The sequence below is a fragment of the Panthera onca genome, chromosome X, assembly GCF_046562875.1.
Source record: "Panthera onca isolate mPanOnc1 chromosome X, mPanOnc1 haplotype 2, whole genome shotgun sequence".
NCBI lineage: Eukaryota > Metazoa > Chordata > Mammalia > Carnivora > Felidae > Panthera > Panthera onca.
The window spans coordinates 67,272,412-67,286,543 of record NC_138357.1 but is presented as its reverse complement, the minus strand read 5'-3'; the positions used below and the strand labels follow the sequence as shown (position 1 = coordinate 67,286,543).

At 38.6% G+C, this 14,132-nt stretch overlaps 1 long non-coding RNA gene across 1 annotated transcript in view; it reads right to left on the bottom strand.

Moving 5' to 3' along the window:
• Positions 1-8,528, bottom strand: part of LOC145714002 (uncharacterized) — a 94,220-nt gene extending 85,692 nt beyond the window's left edge. The window contains exon 1 of the long non-coding RNA XR_014136763.1: positions 8,267-8,528. This is a non-coding gene — a long non-coding RNA (uncharacterized LOC145714002). The remainder of the gene's footprint in view (positions 1-8,266) is intronic.
• Positions 8,529-14,132: the final 5,604 nt, after the last annotated feature.

The following is a 14,132-nucleotide window of genomic DNA, read 5'->3' as shown; positions in this document are numbered from 1 at the left end:
CTACCTTATGGGGTTAAGTATACTCATTAAAATCAAACAAGATAAGAGGCGCCTGGGTGGCTCAGTCGGTTAAGCGTCCGACTTCAGCTCAGGTCACGATCTCGCAGTCCATGAGTTCGAGCCCTGCGTCGGGCTCTGGGCTGATGGCTCAGAGCCTGGAGCCTGCTTCCGATTCTGTGTCTCCCTCTCTCTCTGCCCCTCCCCCGTTCATGCTCTGTCTCTCTCTGTCTCAAAAATAAATAAATGTTAAAAAAATTAAAAAAAAATCAAACAAGAAAGAACTGTAACACTACAACAAATTTTTGTTCTCAAGAAATATCTGTCCTCTTCTCTTTCTGTCCCCAATATCTCCCCATCCTTAATCCATTCTCTACATACCTGATTCATCAAAATGGTGTAGAATTCTTGATTTTTTCTCTGTGTCCATCCTCTATTGATCTCAACATCAAGGCATCAGAATATGATAATTCACCTGGAATCTGAGGAAAAGCACTAGAAAATTCTGGGTGCAGCCATACCAAAGGAAAATCACTCTCACTGTCTCTCAAAGGCATTGATTTTACAATCTATGGTAGCATCACTGACATTTAAAAGCTAAGAAAGTCAAGATCTGCCCTGCATTTTCTACCTAGAAAAATCCTGAATATCCTTATTACTCAGCTCAAATGTCACCTTCTTCTTGAAGCCTTCCAAGATCCTGCCCATAATAATATCCCGAATATTATATTATCCCGAATCTGAATGAATGCTTCTTTTCTCTGCATTACCAAAGATGGAGGGAGGGAAAGAAGAAGGGAAAGAAGGAAAGAGGGAGAGAAGTAGAATGAGGGAAAGGAAGAGAGAGTGGGAGAGAAAGATAAGATGAGCGAAGGGGGAGGGAAAGGATAAGAGAGGGAGTTCAACTTCTGTCCTTTCTTGGTCTGGTCCAGCCCAGTGATTGCCAGTTCCCATTCTAACAAAAAACCATTGTCCCACCTCCTAAAGTATGCCCAACTAAATAAGGTTAAAATGATGATTACCAGGCAGCAGGTAAAGAGATCCCTTCCTCCCCTAGTTTGTACGTACAAATTAAAGACACATAGACAAAAATATGCTTTACTTTTAAATAAACTTAATTATTTCCAGGTTAATTTAGCTTTCGTATATATAATTTCACCATAATTTAACTTTATCATATATTTCATAATATGCTCATATTGATTAAATCATGAACATTTTCACATTTCATTAACTTTCTTTAAAAATATTTTTAATAGTTTTATAGGTCTTCTATCCTGTTTCTATTCACAGTATATCCATTCCCCTATTCTTGGGCATTGTGATTCTTATTCCCATTCTCATTTTCACAAATGTCATACTGAAGATACATAAATCTTTATCTGAATCTCTATTTTCTCAGGAGAATTCTTAAAAGTTGAATTTCTGAATCATAAGATATAAAGATTTTTAGAGCTGTTGATATGTATCATTAAACTACTTCCCCAAATAACATATCAATTTAATCCACTGGCAATATACAAGAATGACTATCTCACTGCACTCTAACCAGCATACAGTATAATCTTTCCCATCTTTTTCTAATTTTATAGGCAACAAAAAATGACACACCATCATTGCTTCAATTTGATTTCTTTGGTTACTAGCAAAATGGAAGAGTTTTTTCAATAATGTTAATATATATGGTTTATTTTCACTTTTCTGCAAATTACCTATGTATCTCCTTTGCCCATTTTTTTTGGCCTGGGATCTTGCTCTTTTTTCATTTTTATATATTTAGCATGTCATATAGTTATATAGTAATCATAATTATGTAATCATGTATCTCATTATTCACGGTAGTTATGTTTTATAAAGTCACTGCAAACACTAAATTAATAAATACTGAACCATTGTTCCTGGGGAAATACAGAATTAGGTTCCTGTGAGAATCAGCCACAACATTTTTGTCAATAAATCAATACATACATTGTTTATGTGTTTCTGTCTAAAGATACTTTATTTAATATGCATTGTTGATTCATTAACATTGAACGTACAGCCAACTGCGTTGTAACCCATACCTGAACTAAGCTTATCTGACATATGTGTTTTCTCTGTAAGGCACATCACAGCTTTTTTGTGCTCAGGAACACTACATAGCACTTCAGCACCACTTGGGGAGTATCTTAAACAGGAAAATCACCAAGAAAAAGCACAAAAATGTAAAAAATGTGGCACTAAATAGACTGTGAAAAGTACGCTTATTTACAATATGAGAGCTAAAATAAGAAGACAAGAATTACCTTGTTGGACCTCAGCTTGAAGACCTCAGCTGAAAACATGCATATCAGGCAATTGAAACGTTGCCACTCTGTATATATCAACAAATGACCACAAAAGTACCACAGGTATTGACTTTGGTGTGACAAATAAATTTTAGTGAGTAGATGAGTTCACAAATATAAAATCCACAAATGAGTATCAACTGCATTTGTCATATTTGTTGCAGTTTTCCAGTTTATTATTTGTATTTCAATGTTTTTCATGTTTTAGATTTAAAGAGGTTTTCGTTTTTATATGTGAAAAATATAACCTTTTCCTTTGTGATATCATATATTATTTTAAGCATATGCAAAGAGGAAATGATTCATTTATCTACATTTTCTTCTATTTTTAAGTCTTTAATATTTTGCATAAAACTGTTTATTATACCTGAAATTTATTTTGGTGGATGGTGTATTAAATTTTAGGGGGAGGTAAGAAGCCACCAGTCACCAGTCAATGAACCTTACCTTTTGAGCCTTCTGTCACTCTAGCTCCCAATGAAATGCCTTTCTAAATACAGGTAAGCCAGTTCCAGAGTACCTAAGAAGCTTCAAAAAATGAAAAAGCAAGGGAAAAAAGTTTTACCTTTTGCACTAAATCCAAGAGTTGGATATCCAGAAATGAGATAGGGCTGGTGATATCCAACAACCACTTTGTGGCTGCATTCTGCAGTGAAGCAAGACCAGGCATGGAGCTAGATGCGAAGTCAATGCCAGGGACTAGAATGGTTCAAATGCAGCTCTCTTTATGCCATAGGACAATATTTCTCAGGGTACTGTCAAGGACAACCCGCATCAGAGTCATCAAGTGTATAGTGTATAAAACCAAAATATGATATATCCTCAAAAGGACAATTTGGCTGATGAAGAGTCTGGAATTCAAGACATTCAGAATTATCTTTGATCTAGGGATGGCAAGCCTAGAGAATTGAATTGTGATAACATGATTGTCAACCTCAAATAGTTACAGAGCCATCATGTGGGAAAAAATCCCTCTGCCAGGCAATGTCATCCATGCATGTGGCTTTATTTACCTTCTCCTTGGCTGTTGATTCTCAAATCTGTATCTCCAGACGCAGTCATTCTCCTGAGATTCATTCAGCCCTTCCTTACTCTCTCCACCTGGACTCTCCACAAGCACCTCAAACTCCACATGGTTAAAATCAAACTATTATTATTCACATTTTCATAAATAATGAATCTGAGGCTCAAAGAAACTAAAGAATTTCCCATGGGTTCCAGTTAAAGGAATTAAATCCAACCTGTCTATGCTTATGCTCTTTCCACTTTTATGAATGCTGATTTCTATAATATTAGTGGGGAGGAAACCAGAACATTACATATCTATCTCATAGCTCTGAAACAGAGTAGCACATTTCATAGGAGAGTTGGTCATTTCTGAAAAACAAATCTGCTCTAAGCAGCTCTAATCCTATATTTGCTAAACTACATTTAAAAAAATAAGTTCCTGGCAATATCAGGGGCACAATTATTAAGTGGAACAAGTTTGAAAAGTCCCGTCCCCTCTCTGGACCACAGTTTTCTGTTCTTCAAAATAGATAGACTTCTCTGGACTTTGAAAATCTGTATGTCCCTTGACAGCTGTGCCATTATGCGAGTCTATGGAGGACAGTGTTCCATATAAGGTACAGACTTATGAATAAACAGTCATGCCATTTAGCCTGTGTAATAGCTCAGTTGCATTCCAACACTATCCTCCAGGACCTGCTGGACTAGAGACTGATCATATATCTTTATGATATTCTCATCTACTCCAGGCACCCAGCCCAGCATGACACACTTGTCCACACAGTTCTGACTTGCCTCTGGCAATATCAACTCTTTACTCAACTGGAGAAGCGATCAGGTAAAAAGTAGAAATTCTGTCACATCTTTCCCTACATAGGGTTCTGATATGCTCCCCCAATGTCACTCACTAGCTGCATGAACTTGGGAAAGTCACTTAACCTTTCTGAGCCTCCATTTTCTCATCTGTAAAAGAAATGCTAATAATACACAATTCACATGATTGTTGCAAGAATTAAGAAATAATGTGTGTAAAAGCGCCAGGAAAGTCATATACAAGATGCTTAGTAAATGCTTTATTCCTTCAGTGTCATACTTGGCTGAGCAACACCAGCTAACCCCAGGGTTTCCTTAGATTAACTGGTTATTATCAAGGTTATCTGATACTTCTCATTTCTGATCACCAACCTCTCCATCAACCAGATGACATTCAAAAAATGCTCATGGCAATTGTCTCAATGCACTGAATTGTAGCAATTAAGGCTGCATTTGAGGTTTTATAGAAAAACTTAAATTCCTAATAAGTAGTCAGCTAGTTCCTGCTTAAAAGTTTCCAATGATAGGGAACTCATTCCCTTCCAACACAGCCCAATTCATCTTCAGTCAGCTCTGCCATAAACAACTTACACCTAACAATCCTATTTTTGTCCCTTGGGATCACATCATACAAATATAATCCTCTTTCTTATGACAACCTTGTAGATACTGGAAGACAGCAATCATGCCCCACTCCATCCTTCAAGCTTCTCTTTTTAACCTCTATTTTATCTTTGTACTAGGCACAAATACTTGAGGTGTGGTTCATTCAAACTTAGAAAAGAGTGGAATAAGTACCGCCTTCAATCTAGACTCTCTACTACTATTAATGTAGCCTGAGTTTGCACTAACTTCCCTGGAAGCCTTATCAAACATATACCCATCCTATAGAATTGCTGATTGTTTTAATTTTATTAAATTTATAAATAATGTCACATTTTTTCAAGTTAAAATTTTTGTTTTTTATCCATCTTTACATTCTAGTAAATTCTTCTTGGGTTCTTAGTTCTGGTATCCTTTTATTTTTATTTTTTAATGAAATTTATTGTCAAATTGGTTTCCATACAACACCCAGTGCTCATCCTAACAGGTGCCCTCCTCAATGCCCATCACTCACTTTCCCCTCCCTCCCACCTCCCCTCAACCTTCAGTTTATTCTCAGTTTTTAAGAGTCTCTTATTATTTGGCTCCCTCCCTTTCTTTTTTTCCCCCTTCCCATTCCCCATGGTCTTCTGTTAAGTTTCTCAGGATCCACATAAGAATGAAAACATATGGCCTGGTATCCAGTATATATACTTCCCCTCCCACTCCAGTTCTCTCTTAAAATTTGGTGAGCATACTTTTCTACATATCCATCAAATCATTAATTAAAATATTGAAACCAAGACAGCCAGGTACAGAGACCTACAGCTTACTACCAAGGATCTCTCTTTGCAATAGTGAATCTCAATCTTTTTCCTGCCTTCAACACACCTTAAGGCCCTTCCTACCACCCATTTACATCAATCACAGTAGCTCACAAAACATCATAAATACCCAAGGAGGGGCAGGCCTTCTAAGGGGAGTACTATAATGGGGGAAGGGCCTACATGGTTTGTAAAAACTTTCATCCGGGTGATTCTGTTAAACCCCTCAGAAAATGTGCCCTCATCCTCCCTTTCGCATTTATAAAGAACTTCTCCTCCAGAGAAACATAGAATTAATTATCAGTGCCCTTTGTAAATGGTTTCCTTATCTGTATGATGGAGATAATTACACATAGATCATAAGGCTGTTGTCAGGATTAAATGACTAATGCATAAAGTACTTAGCACAATGCCTGGTATATAGTAAGTACTCAGTAAATAATAATACTTAAAAAAAACTTGCAGATTCCAACTAAAGGAACACTGTTACAGTTCGTGTTTTCTCCATCTTGTTAACCAGGATGTCATAAAAATAAAAATCTTTGTCATGCATCTTGCTGTAATACATGTACACTGAAACTATCACATACACATCTATTAACCAAATTACCCTATTTAAAAAGGCCACATTTCCAAACCCACAAATCTGAGTGCAGGACGCAGCTCCCTAATGAAGCCAAAAATACACTGAAATTTAATGTTTTTTCCAACTCAAGCTCTACTGTTATGAATGTCAGAATCAGGACTTCCATATTCATGAAGGTCCACATTATTGCCCTTCCTGTTGCTTCTTTACCTGATCCTACTGTTTTCAGGGAGGGTGACAGAATCTGGGTGAAGTAATACAGGTTTGCTTTGAATTAAATAATTTCAAGATGTTTGTGGTTGAAAGACAGTTTGTTATAACCCACCAGGCCACATCTATCACCTATATCTCTGACATGATTCTTCCACCTCCTATCCCCCACCTTGTGTCACCACAGGTTATGATCATGTATACCACATCTCAGGGCTTCTGGTGGCCACAGGTACAAGATTCAGTAGGAAGTGAATCTGGAACCAGAGATATCTATGAGTCCGAAACACTGAAAGCCATTTTATGCCGTGGATTTTCCAAGTGTCACTTTAATGATCAACATATTATTATAAAAATAACAGTTTCTGATATCTATATGCACTTTCTAGTTTATAAAGCACTTCAATGAACAATTTCTCCTTAGCTCCTCATAACAGTACAATAGCTTCATCTGGGTATACATCATTGCTGACAATTAAAAAAAACTGTCTTTATCAAACTAAATTATGTATTATTTTTCCACACATACACAAAAATAACCTCTGCCACATAATTTAATCATACAAAAATGTTGAATGGCAGCTACTTTGCTCCAAGAAGCATTAAACTTTAAGGTTCTTTTTTTAGGAAAGATAATATTAACTTTATTTTACAAATGAAAAAAGTAAGTCTTTAGGGGGTTAAATAATTTGTTCAAGGTCCACATAGCAAATAGAAGAAATTGGATTCAAAACCTGGGTTATCTGACTCCAAATGTTCTGATATTTTATTTTACCTTGACATTTGGAAGTGCCATTCAACTGCTTTGATTAAAAAGGCCACCTTTCTTCCTGTCAAAAAATAGGCAATGGCTAACTGAATCCTTCTTCCTAAAAGACATCTTTCAAATTATAGGATTCTAAGCCAAATTCTTTCACAAAAGGATCAAATTCCCTCCCAGGCAGCTAAGTTCCTATGCCATTCTAATCCTCCCTTTTTTTACCTGATAGGTAAACAGCCATAGAGCCTCATTCATCTGCAGAAGAGATGTTGAGACATACTACACCAAACCAGAGCTCCAGCCCCACCCTCAATCTTGCAGCATTCTGTCACTCATCATCAAAGCATCTGGCCTCTTGCCACTGTCCCACTGCAGAAATTCTGCACAAATTAGAAATGCTAAAATCTATGAAAATTCCATTTTTCAGATTCCATTTGTTTTCAATCCCTACTGCAGTCCCCACAAAGGACAGAAGAACAACCACCTGGGAGAAATCCAGACAACACAGGCCAATTTTTACTTCAGTCAACAACAATAAGGAGATAGATAACCAGTCTCACAGGCAAATATTAGATACTGTTCTCAACCTGCCACCTTCTCTTACATACCTCTCTGAAAAATTGCAAGTTATAGTAATCAACTCAATTCTAGTTAACTGATTCATTCATTTCATGATTTACCTACTGTAATTAGCTTTTTTCTTCAAGGTTTACCAATCCTTTCTTCTAACCTAAATAGGATCTCTAAATAGCTAAAAAGCATCATGACCATCCACAGTTAAAGGAGTGGGAAGGTTGTCATTTGTGGTTTAGAACTCTAGTAATTGCAAACTGAGATGAGGCCAAACACAAAGAATGGCCCCTGGGGCTGGCTTGCAGAACCAGGCATCACTGGGGCCACACACAACTCAGTCTCAGCTCTGCTGGATGGGGCTGCTAGATGGTATCAGCTTCCATACTGATTCCCAGACATACAAAGGCAGAGCCCAAGATCCTGCATTACCGCCTCAAAATGGCCTCTCACCTTTCAAAAAAATAGGTTTGGATGCAACTAATCCCCTTTGAGCCTTCCTCCACCAACCCGGGCTCCTGTATTTTCCTCTCTCATTTGATCTCTTTTATTTCCTAGTTCTCAGCCCATTTTCAACTTCTGTAAGTACCTGATTCCTTGCTTTGGCTCGAATCAGCATCATCTTCAGCCATCTTCCTGAGTCTACCAACCTCAGGCTCCAGCTCTGCAGAATTAGTTTGAACTGGTCAAAATAGATTTTAACTGGTCAGAACTGATTTTTCCTTTTCGAGGAAAGATTGAGTTGGTCATGAGTAAGTTCTGACCACTTTAAACCCATTTTGGCCAGTTTTATATTGTTAATTCAAGAACAAGCCACTGAAGGGATCAACTTGAATCAGGAATGAGATGAAGCAGTTTCAATCTGCTTAGAAGATCAGTGTGGGGTACAAAAAGGACCTGATGCTAAGGACCATACCATTTGTGCTGGTGATGCTAGAGGGGGGAATCAGAGAGGACCTAATAGTCTGTGAGGTAGGATCAAACCACTGTAGACCCCGGGGGAGGAGCTAAAAGAAACTGATGCTTAATGACGTAGGAACAAATTATTGGTGTGAGACAGGAGGAGAAAAGATACTGATGTTCTCCAGATAAGATCAAACCAGGTATGCTTTTCTATAAGGTGTCATCAAACCACTATGGGATAAGCATAGAAAGAAGGAGAAGGGAAAGTAAGAACATAAAGGGACTAGTAGTCTGTGAGACAGGATCAGACTACTGTGAAGTGGCAGAAAGGGGATGCTGTTCTAAGAAGCAGGATCAAACCACCGTGGAATGGAGGGGAGCAAAAAAGGTGAAATTTCTTAAAGAATTTTAGATTCTTTTTAGTAAATTAAAAAAGGATATAATATGCTGAAAACAGAATCAAACCTGTTTTTATTATTAACAAAGGGAAATTACATGTTTAATCTCTTTTGCTCTTTACTCTGCCCTGAAGTTTGGGTCAGACCATCTTCCCAAAAAGGCCCCTGCAGTAATTTCCAGCTGCCCCTGATGGTTTCTAGGCAACAATATAGCTGCTGCCTGATGAACCTCGTCCTTTTGACATTAACTCCTGGGTTTCTGGAATGGAAATAATATACACACATAAAAAAATGGGGAGCAAATTGAAACAGTATCATAAATGCTAGGTGGGGAAAAGTAGGAGAAAGGTAACAGACTTTCAAAAATTAAAGAAAGACTTCAAGTAGTTGGAAATGATGGATATGTGGAAGAAGAAAAATTCACAAAAGCAAAGTCCTGTAGACCTAGAAAACATCAAGTCTAAGCCCACACAAAATCTTTGAGTCCTCCTATGACATCCTTAGCCAGTGGCGCTTTAAGATCTTCAGTGAAAAATGAGTAGTTTTTTTAAAATGTTTATTTCCTGAGAGAGAATGAGAGAGAGAGCAGGGGAGATACAGAGAGATAGAGTGAGAGAGAATACCAAGCAGGCTCCATTCTGTCAATGCAGAGCCCAGCTCAGGGCTCAATCTCACCAACTGTGAGATCATGACCTGAGCTGAAATCAAGAGTTGTACACTTAACTGACTGAGTCTACCAGGCGCCCTGAAACATGAGTAGTTTTAACTTACTAGAGAATAGATTCCATTTTTCTATAATTCTGATCATTTTTTAAAATTTTGAGCCAAATAATTTCTACCCCAGAGTCTGAGTTCTGTATTCTAAAGCAAAGGTTAGCAAACTAGGGCTTGCTGGCCATATCCAACCGTCACCTACTTTTGTGAAGAGTTTGACCTAAGAATAGTTTTTAAATTTTTCAGTGGTTGAAAAAGTCAAAAGAAAAATATTTTGTGATATGTAAAAATTATATGAAATTCAAATTTTACACCATAAATAAAGTTTTATTGGAGTATAGCCACATTCATTTATTTACATATTATCTGTGGCTGCTTTCCTGCTACCATAGCAGAGTTGAGTAGTTGCATCCAAGACTCTATGGCTCTCAGAGCCTAAAATATTTACTATCTTGCCCTTTACAGAATACGTGTTCTGACTCCTGATATACAGCAACAAAGAATTAGCATTTCATAGGACTCTGCTTAAGAATCTAATGGTAACATTAGATATGAAAGAGAATGAAGAGACCTAGACCTCACAAAGAATCCCAAATTCTCAAAGAGATGGAGGGGACTGGTACCAAAGTTTTCTGAGCCTACAAATAACTTTAAGCCAATTATTACGGGCTTCAGGGGATAAGGAGGAGATTTAGCTGGTATGAAATTGCTGGGAATCTCCAAAAAGAATGAGAGAACAGCTGAAAGGGAAGATTGAGATCAGTGTGTGAAAGGCCTTTAATGCCAAATACATCCCGAAAGAAATGGATGAGCCAGTATTGAGTTTCAGTTTGGGATACAGGGTACAGGAAGAACTTGAGAAATATGATTCATACCTCCAGACATCACTCTATTTCTATTTAAGCCCTAGACAAGTCGTAGTGTCTGACAAGTTCAAATCATTTTGGTCATTCAGGTTCAGTATCCTAAGGTCACTCAGGATACAAATATCCTAATCTGAACATAATCTTGTTGGAAACCAGGATTCTACAGTAAGTCAAAGATATGTGTTGAGTCAGTTTCAAAGGATTTCTGCCTTAGGAGAATAAGAAAACTCTCATCACATCTTTATCTCATTCTTACTCACTTTTCCGGGCCCAACATAAACCCATATCCCTTCTAGCACTCTTGCCCTCCTCTGAACTCCTTTAGCACTTCTTTGTGCTACTCACATGAGCCTCACTGTACTCTGTCTAATATGAAAAGTATCTCTTTGTGGAATGGGTTTGTTTCCCCAGAAAGACCTTGAGATTTCAGAAAAAAAGGGATACTAACTGATACCTTTCTGTGTTCCCACGGTTGGTTGATAAGGATATTGATCCAATGATCTAGTGGTCCCTCAGTGTGTGGAGACCCCCATTTAGGAGAGCTCAGGCACTTTTGGAGCTATGTAAGCTCTAGCCATACATCCACCTTCCTAGACTTGATAACCTGGGAAGGGATGAAGCATAGTGATATATTACAGCCAATCCCGTGCTGCAATGACCATGCAAAGAGCAGCTAGCTCTTTCTGGCCTTAATTCCACAAGGCCCAGATCCCCATCATTCCTGCCTTCATAAGCTCAGGGCAAAATGCCATGTGGGACAAAGCCCACAGTTCTGGCTGCCAGGCATCCAGTCCCATTTTCCATGGCCTCTGTTGATCCTGGACTCAGACTTCAGGCTGGACTCAACAGATTCAAGATGAAAATAGGCCCTTGGCTGGGAAGGCTGGCTTTCCACAAAGTGCTGTTTCCTCCAACAGCCAAAACAAACGCTGCCGGCTGACCGGGGCTAAAAGCCAGCCAGCCGTTCCCGACCTCTGCTGGCCAGCACCAAAGAGGCCCAGAGTCAACAGTGCATGGACAGGTCTCCTCTTTCATTCCTTCTCATACCTCTGATATCAGATTTCCCTTCAGTGAATCTAAACAACCAAATAGAACTCAGGTCAGCTCTAGCCTCTAGGAAAATGTCAAAGATCCCTCATGGGCCTAAATTGCTAAGAGTTGGAAATTCAGCACACCCCTTACCTTTTTTCTCCTCAGCCTCTCAAGGGTGCCAAAGCCCACAGGCCACCTTCTAGAGTCTCTCTGTTTGAATTGCCTTCCTATGCTCCCTCAGAGGAGAGGAAAGAGGTATACAGGAATGAATTGTCAGTACCCACTGTTCTTACTGGCTCACCGGTCAAGCTGAGATTCAAAACAGAGTTCAACCAATCATTTTTCCTGAATTAACTTTCCAGCTTCCCTTCACCATTATGGGGATGGGGCCAAGTCTCAAACACTAGTTGAGAGGGACATGGAGAGAGGTTGAAGAGGAAGGAGAAGGAAAAGAAATGTAGGAGAGGCCAGTCAGAAACAGAGCAAAGTATTTTTTTATCTAACATACAGAAGTCTCTTCTGAAAGAGTGAATTTTGACTGATGAGTAAGAGTAGTGGAGTCGGAAAATCTTGGCAGTAGTGAAGCTAGAAAATGGCATTGCTTTGAGAATAAAGCTTTCTTCTCTATGCACATAGAAATCACTCTTCCCTCTCAAACTGGGGTGAGTTGGTGCTGACTTAGAAAAAAACCTATGACTAGAATAGATTACTACCAAAAAGTGACATGTCTCTCCTCAGGGATATTCAACATCTGAGTCAAACTACTAGGTCAGCATCCTCTTTGGTACCCAGATCCCTTCTAATAATAATCACAGATATTTTACAATAATAATAAAAACCATGTACTTAGCACCAACTATGTGCCTGGCAGTGTTCTATTCCCAAACTATTCACCAAGGTACCCCAGGTGCCAACTTACAAGGGTACTTACTGTAAAATATCTTACATTTTTGAGGGAAACGCAGCAACCTCTGTTGGGCACAACATGAACTACTATTATTAGGTTGTTTGTACTTAATTACTTAATACACAAAAGTTTTAAATATTTCTTTAGGCTTGGATGCTGTGAAAATAATTACTGACACAGGAAGGGTACAGTGAACCAAGAAACTTTGGGAACTTGTGCTATATACATTAAGTGGATTATCTCATAGTCTTCAGGCCTTATGAGGTAGGTCTTAATATTGTTTCCATTTTACAGATAAGTAAACTAAGTCTCCAAGAGATGAATTAATTTGTCCAAGGTGCCCAGCTAAGTGATGGCAGAGCAGAGTTGAGAGCCTAGATATGGCAGACTTCAGAGACTGCTCGTAAACCATTTGCAACACTTCCTTCGTATAATTAACTTTGTCCACTATTTTCATTGCATATGCAAGGTGTGAAGAATACCTTGATAGGAAAAATTTTTCTGCTATAAAAATAGTATTACTCTTGGGGCGCCTGGGTGGCGCAGTCGGTTAAGCGTCCGACTTCAGCCAGGTCACGATCTCGCGGTCCGTGAGTTCGAGCCCCGCGTCAGGCTCTGGGCTGATGGCTCGGAGCCTGGAGCCTGTTTCCGGTTCTGTGACTCCCTCTCTCTCTGCCCCTCCCCCGTTCATGCTCTGTCTCTCTCTGTCCCAAAAATAAAATTAAAAAACGTTGAAAAAAAAATAAAAAATAAAAGCAAAAATTATACAAAAAAGAAACATAACCTGAAAATAAGGCTACCCTCAAGATATTTAAACTGTTTAAGTGCTTTTAAAATAATTTTTGGAAGACTTCCCATGCCTAATAAATCCTGCTGTAAATCTTACCTGTCCTAAACCACTAAGTTTCACTTTTGTGTCATAGTGTGAGAAACAATGCTCACTACCTCACTGGATATAAAAGAAGCATCAGCACTGGTTGCCACTGTTTTCTCTCTTGTAATCGTAAGGGAAACCAGCTTGAGGACAAAGCCAACACACAGAAGAGTGCAGAGTCAAGAGAATCATAAAGAAAAGGAGCAGTCATGACTAAACCATGCTTAAAGCCTGCCCTAACTGTAGATTTCCCATTACATGAGTCAATAAGTCTCTAGTTTGTTTCAGCCAGTTTAAGTTGAGTTTTCTGTACTTTGCAACCAAAATCATCCTGAGTAATAATTACTCTTCTAAAGCACCTAACACAGTGCTTGGTATATTTCATCGATAAGAGCTCAGTCCCAATGTCAGTTCCCCCAATGAAGCTTGTTCTGAATCTCCAAACAGAATTTATTGTTCTATCCTTTGTGCACTCAGAGCTCACTATACATAACTTTACTGTATAACATATCACACTGGATTATATATTTACAGTTACTTCTTTACCTATTGTCTCTCCCACTGTAAGGAGAATCTGTGGTGCTTTATTAAATGCCAAGCACATAGAAGACACACCATAAGCATGTTTGATCTGAACTGAAATGAAATATTAAGTATTCAATCAATGTTAGTTCAATTATCCTTCCTCTGGTAGGTAGAATGATGCCTGACAGGCCCCATTCTTATTGTAAACTCTGAGGGTTCATGGACCTGACTGACTC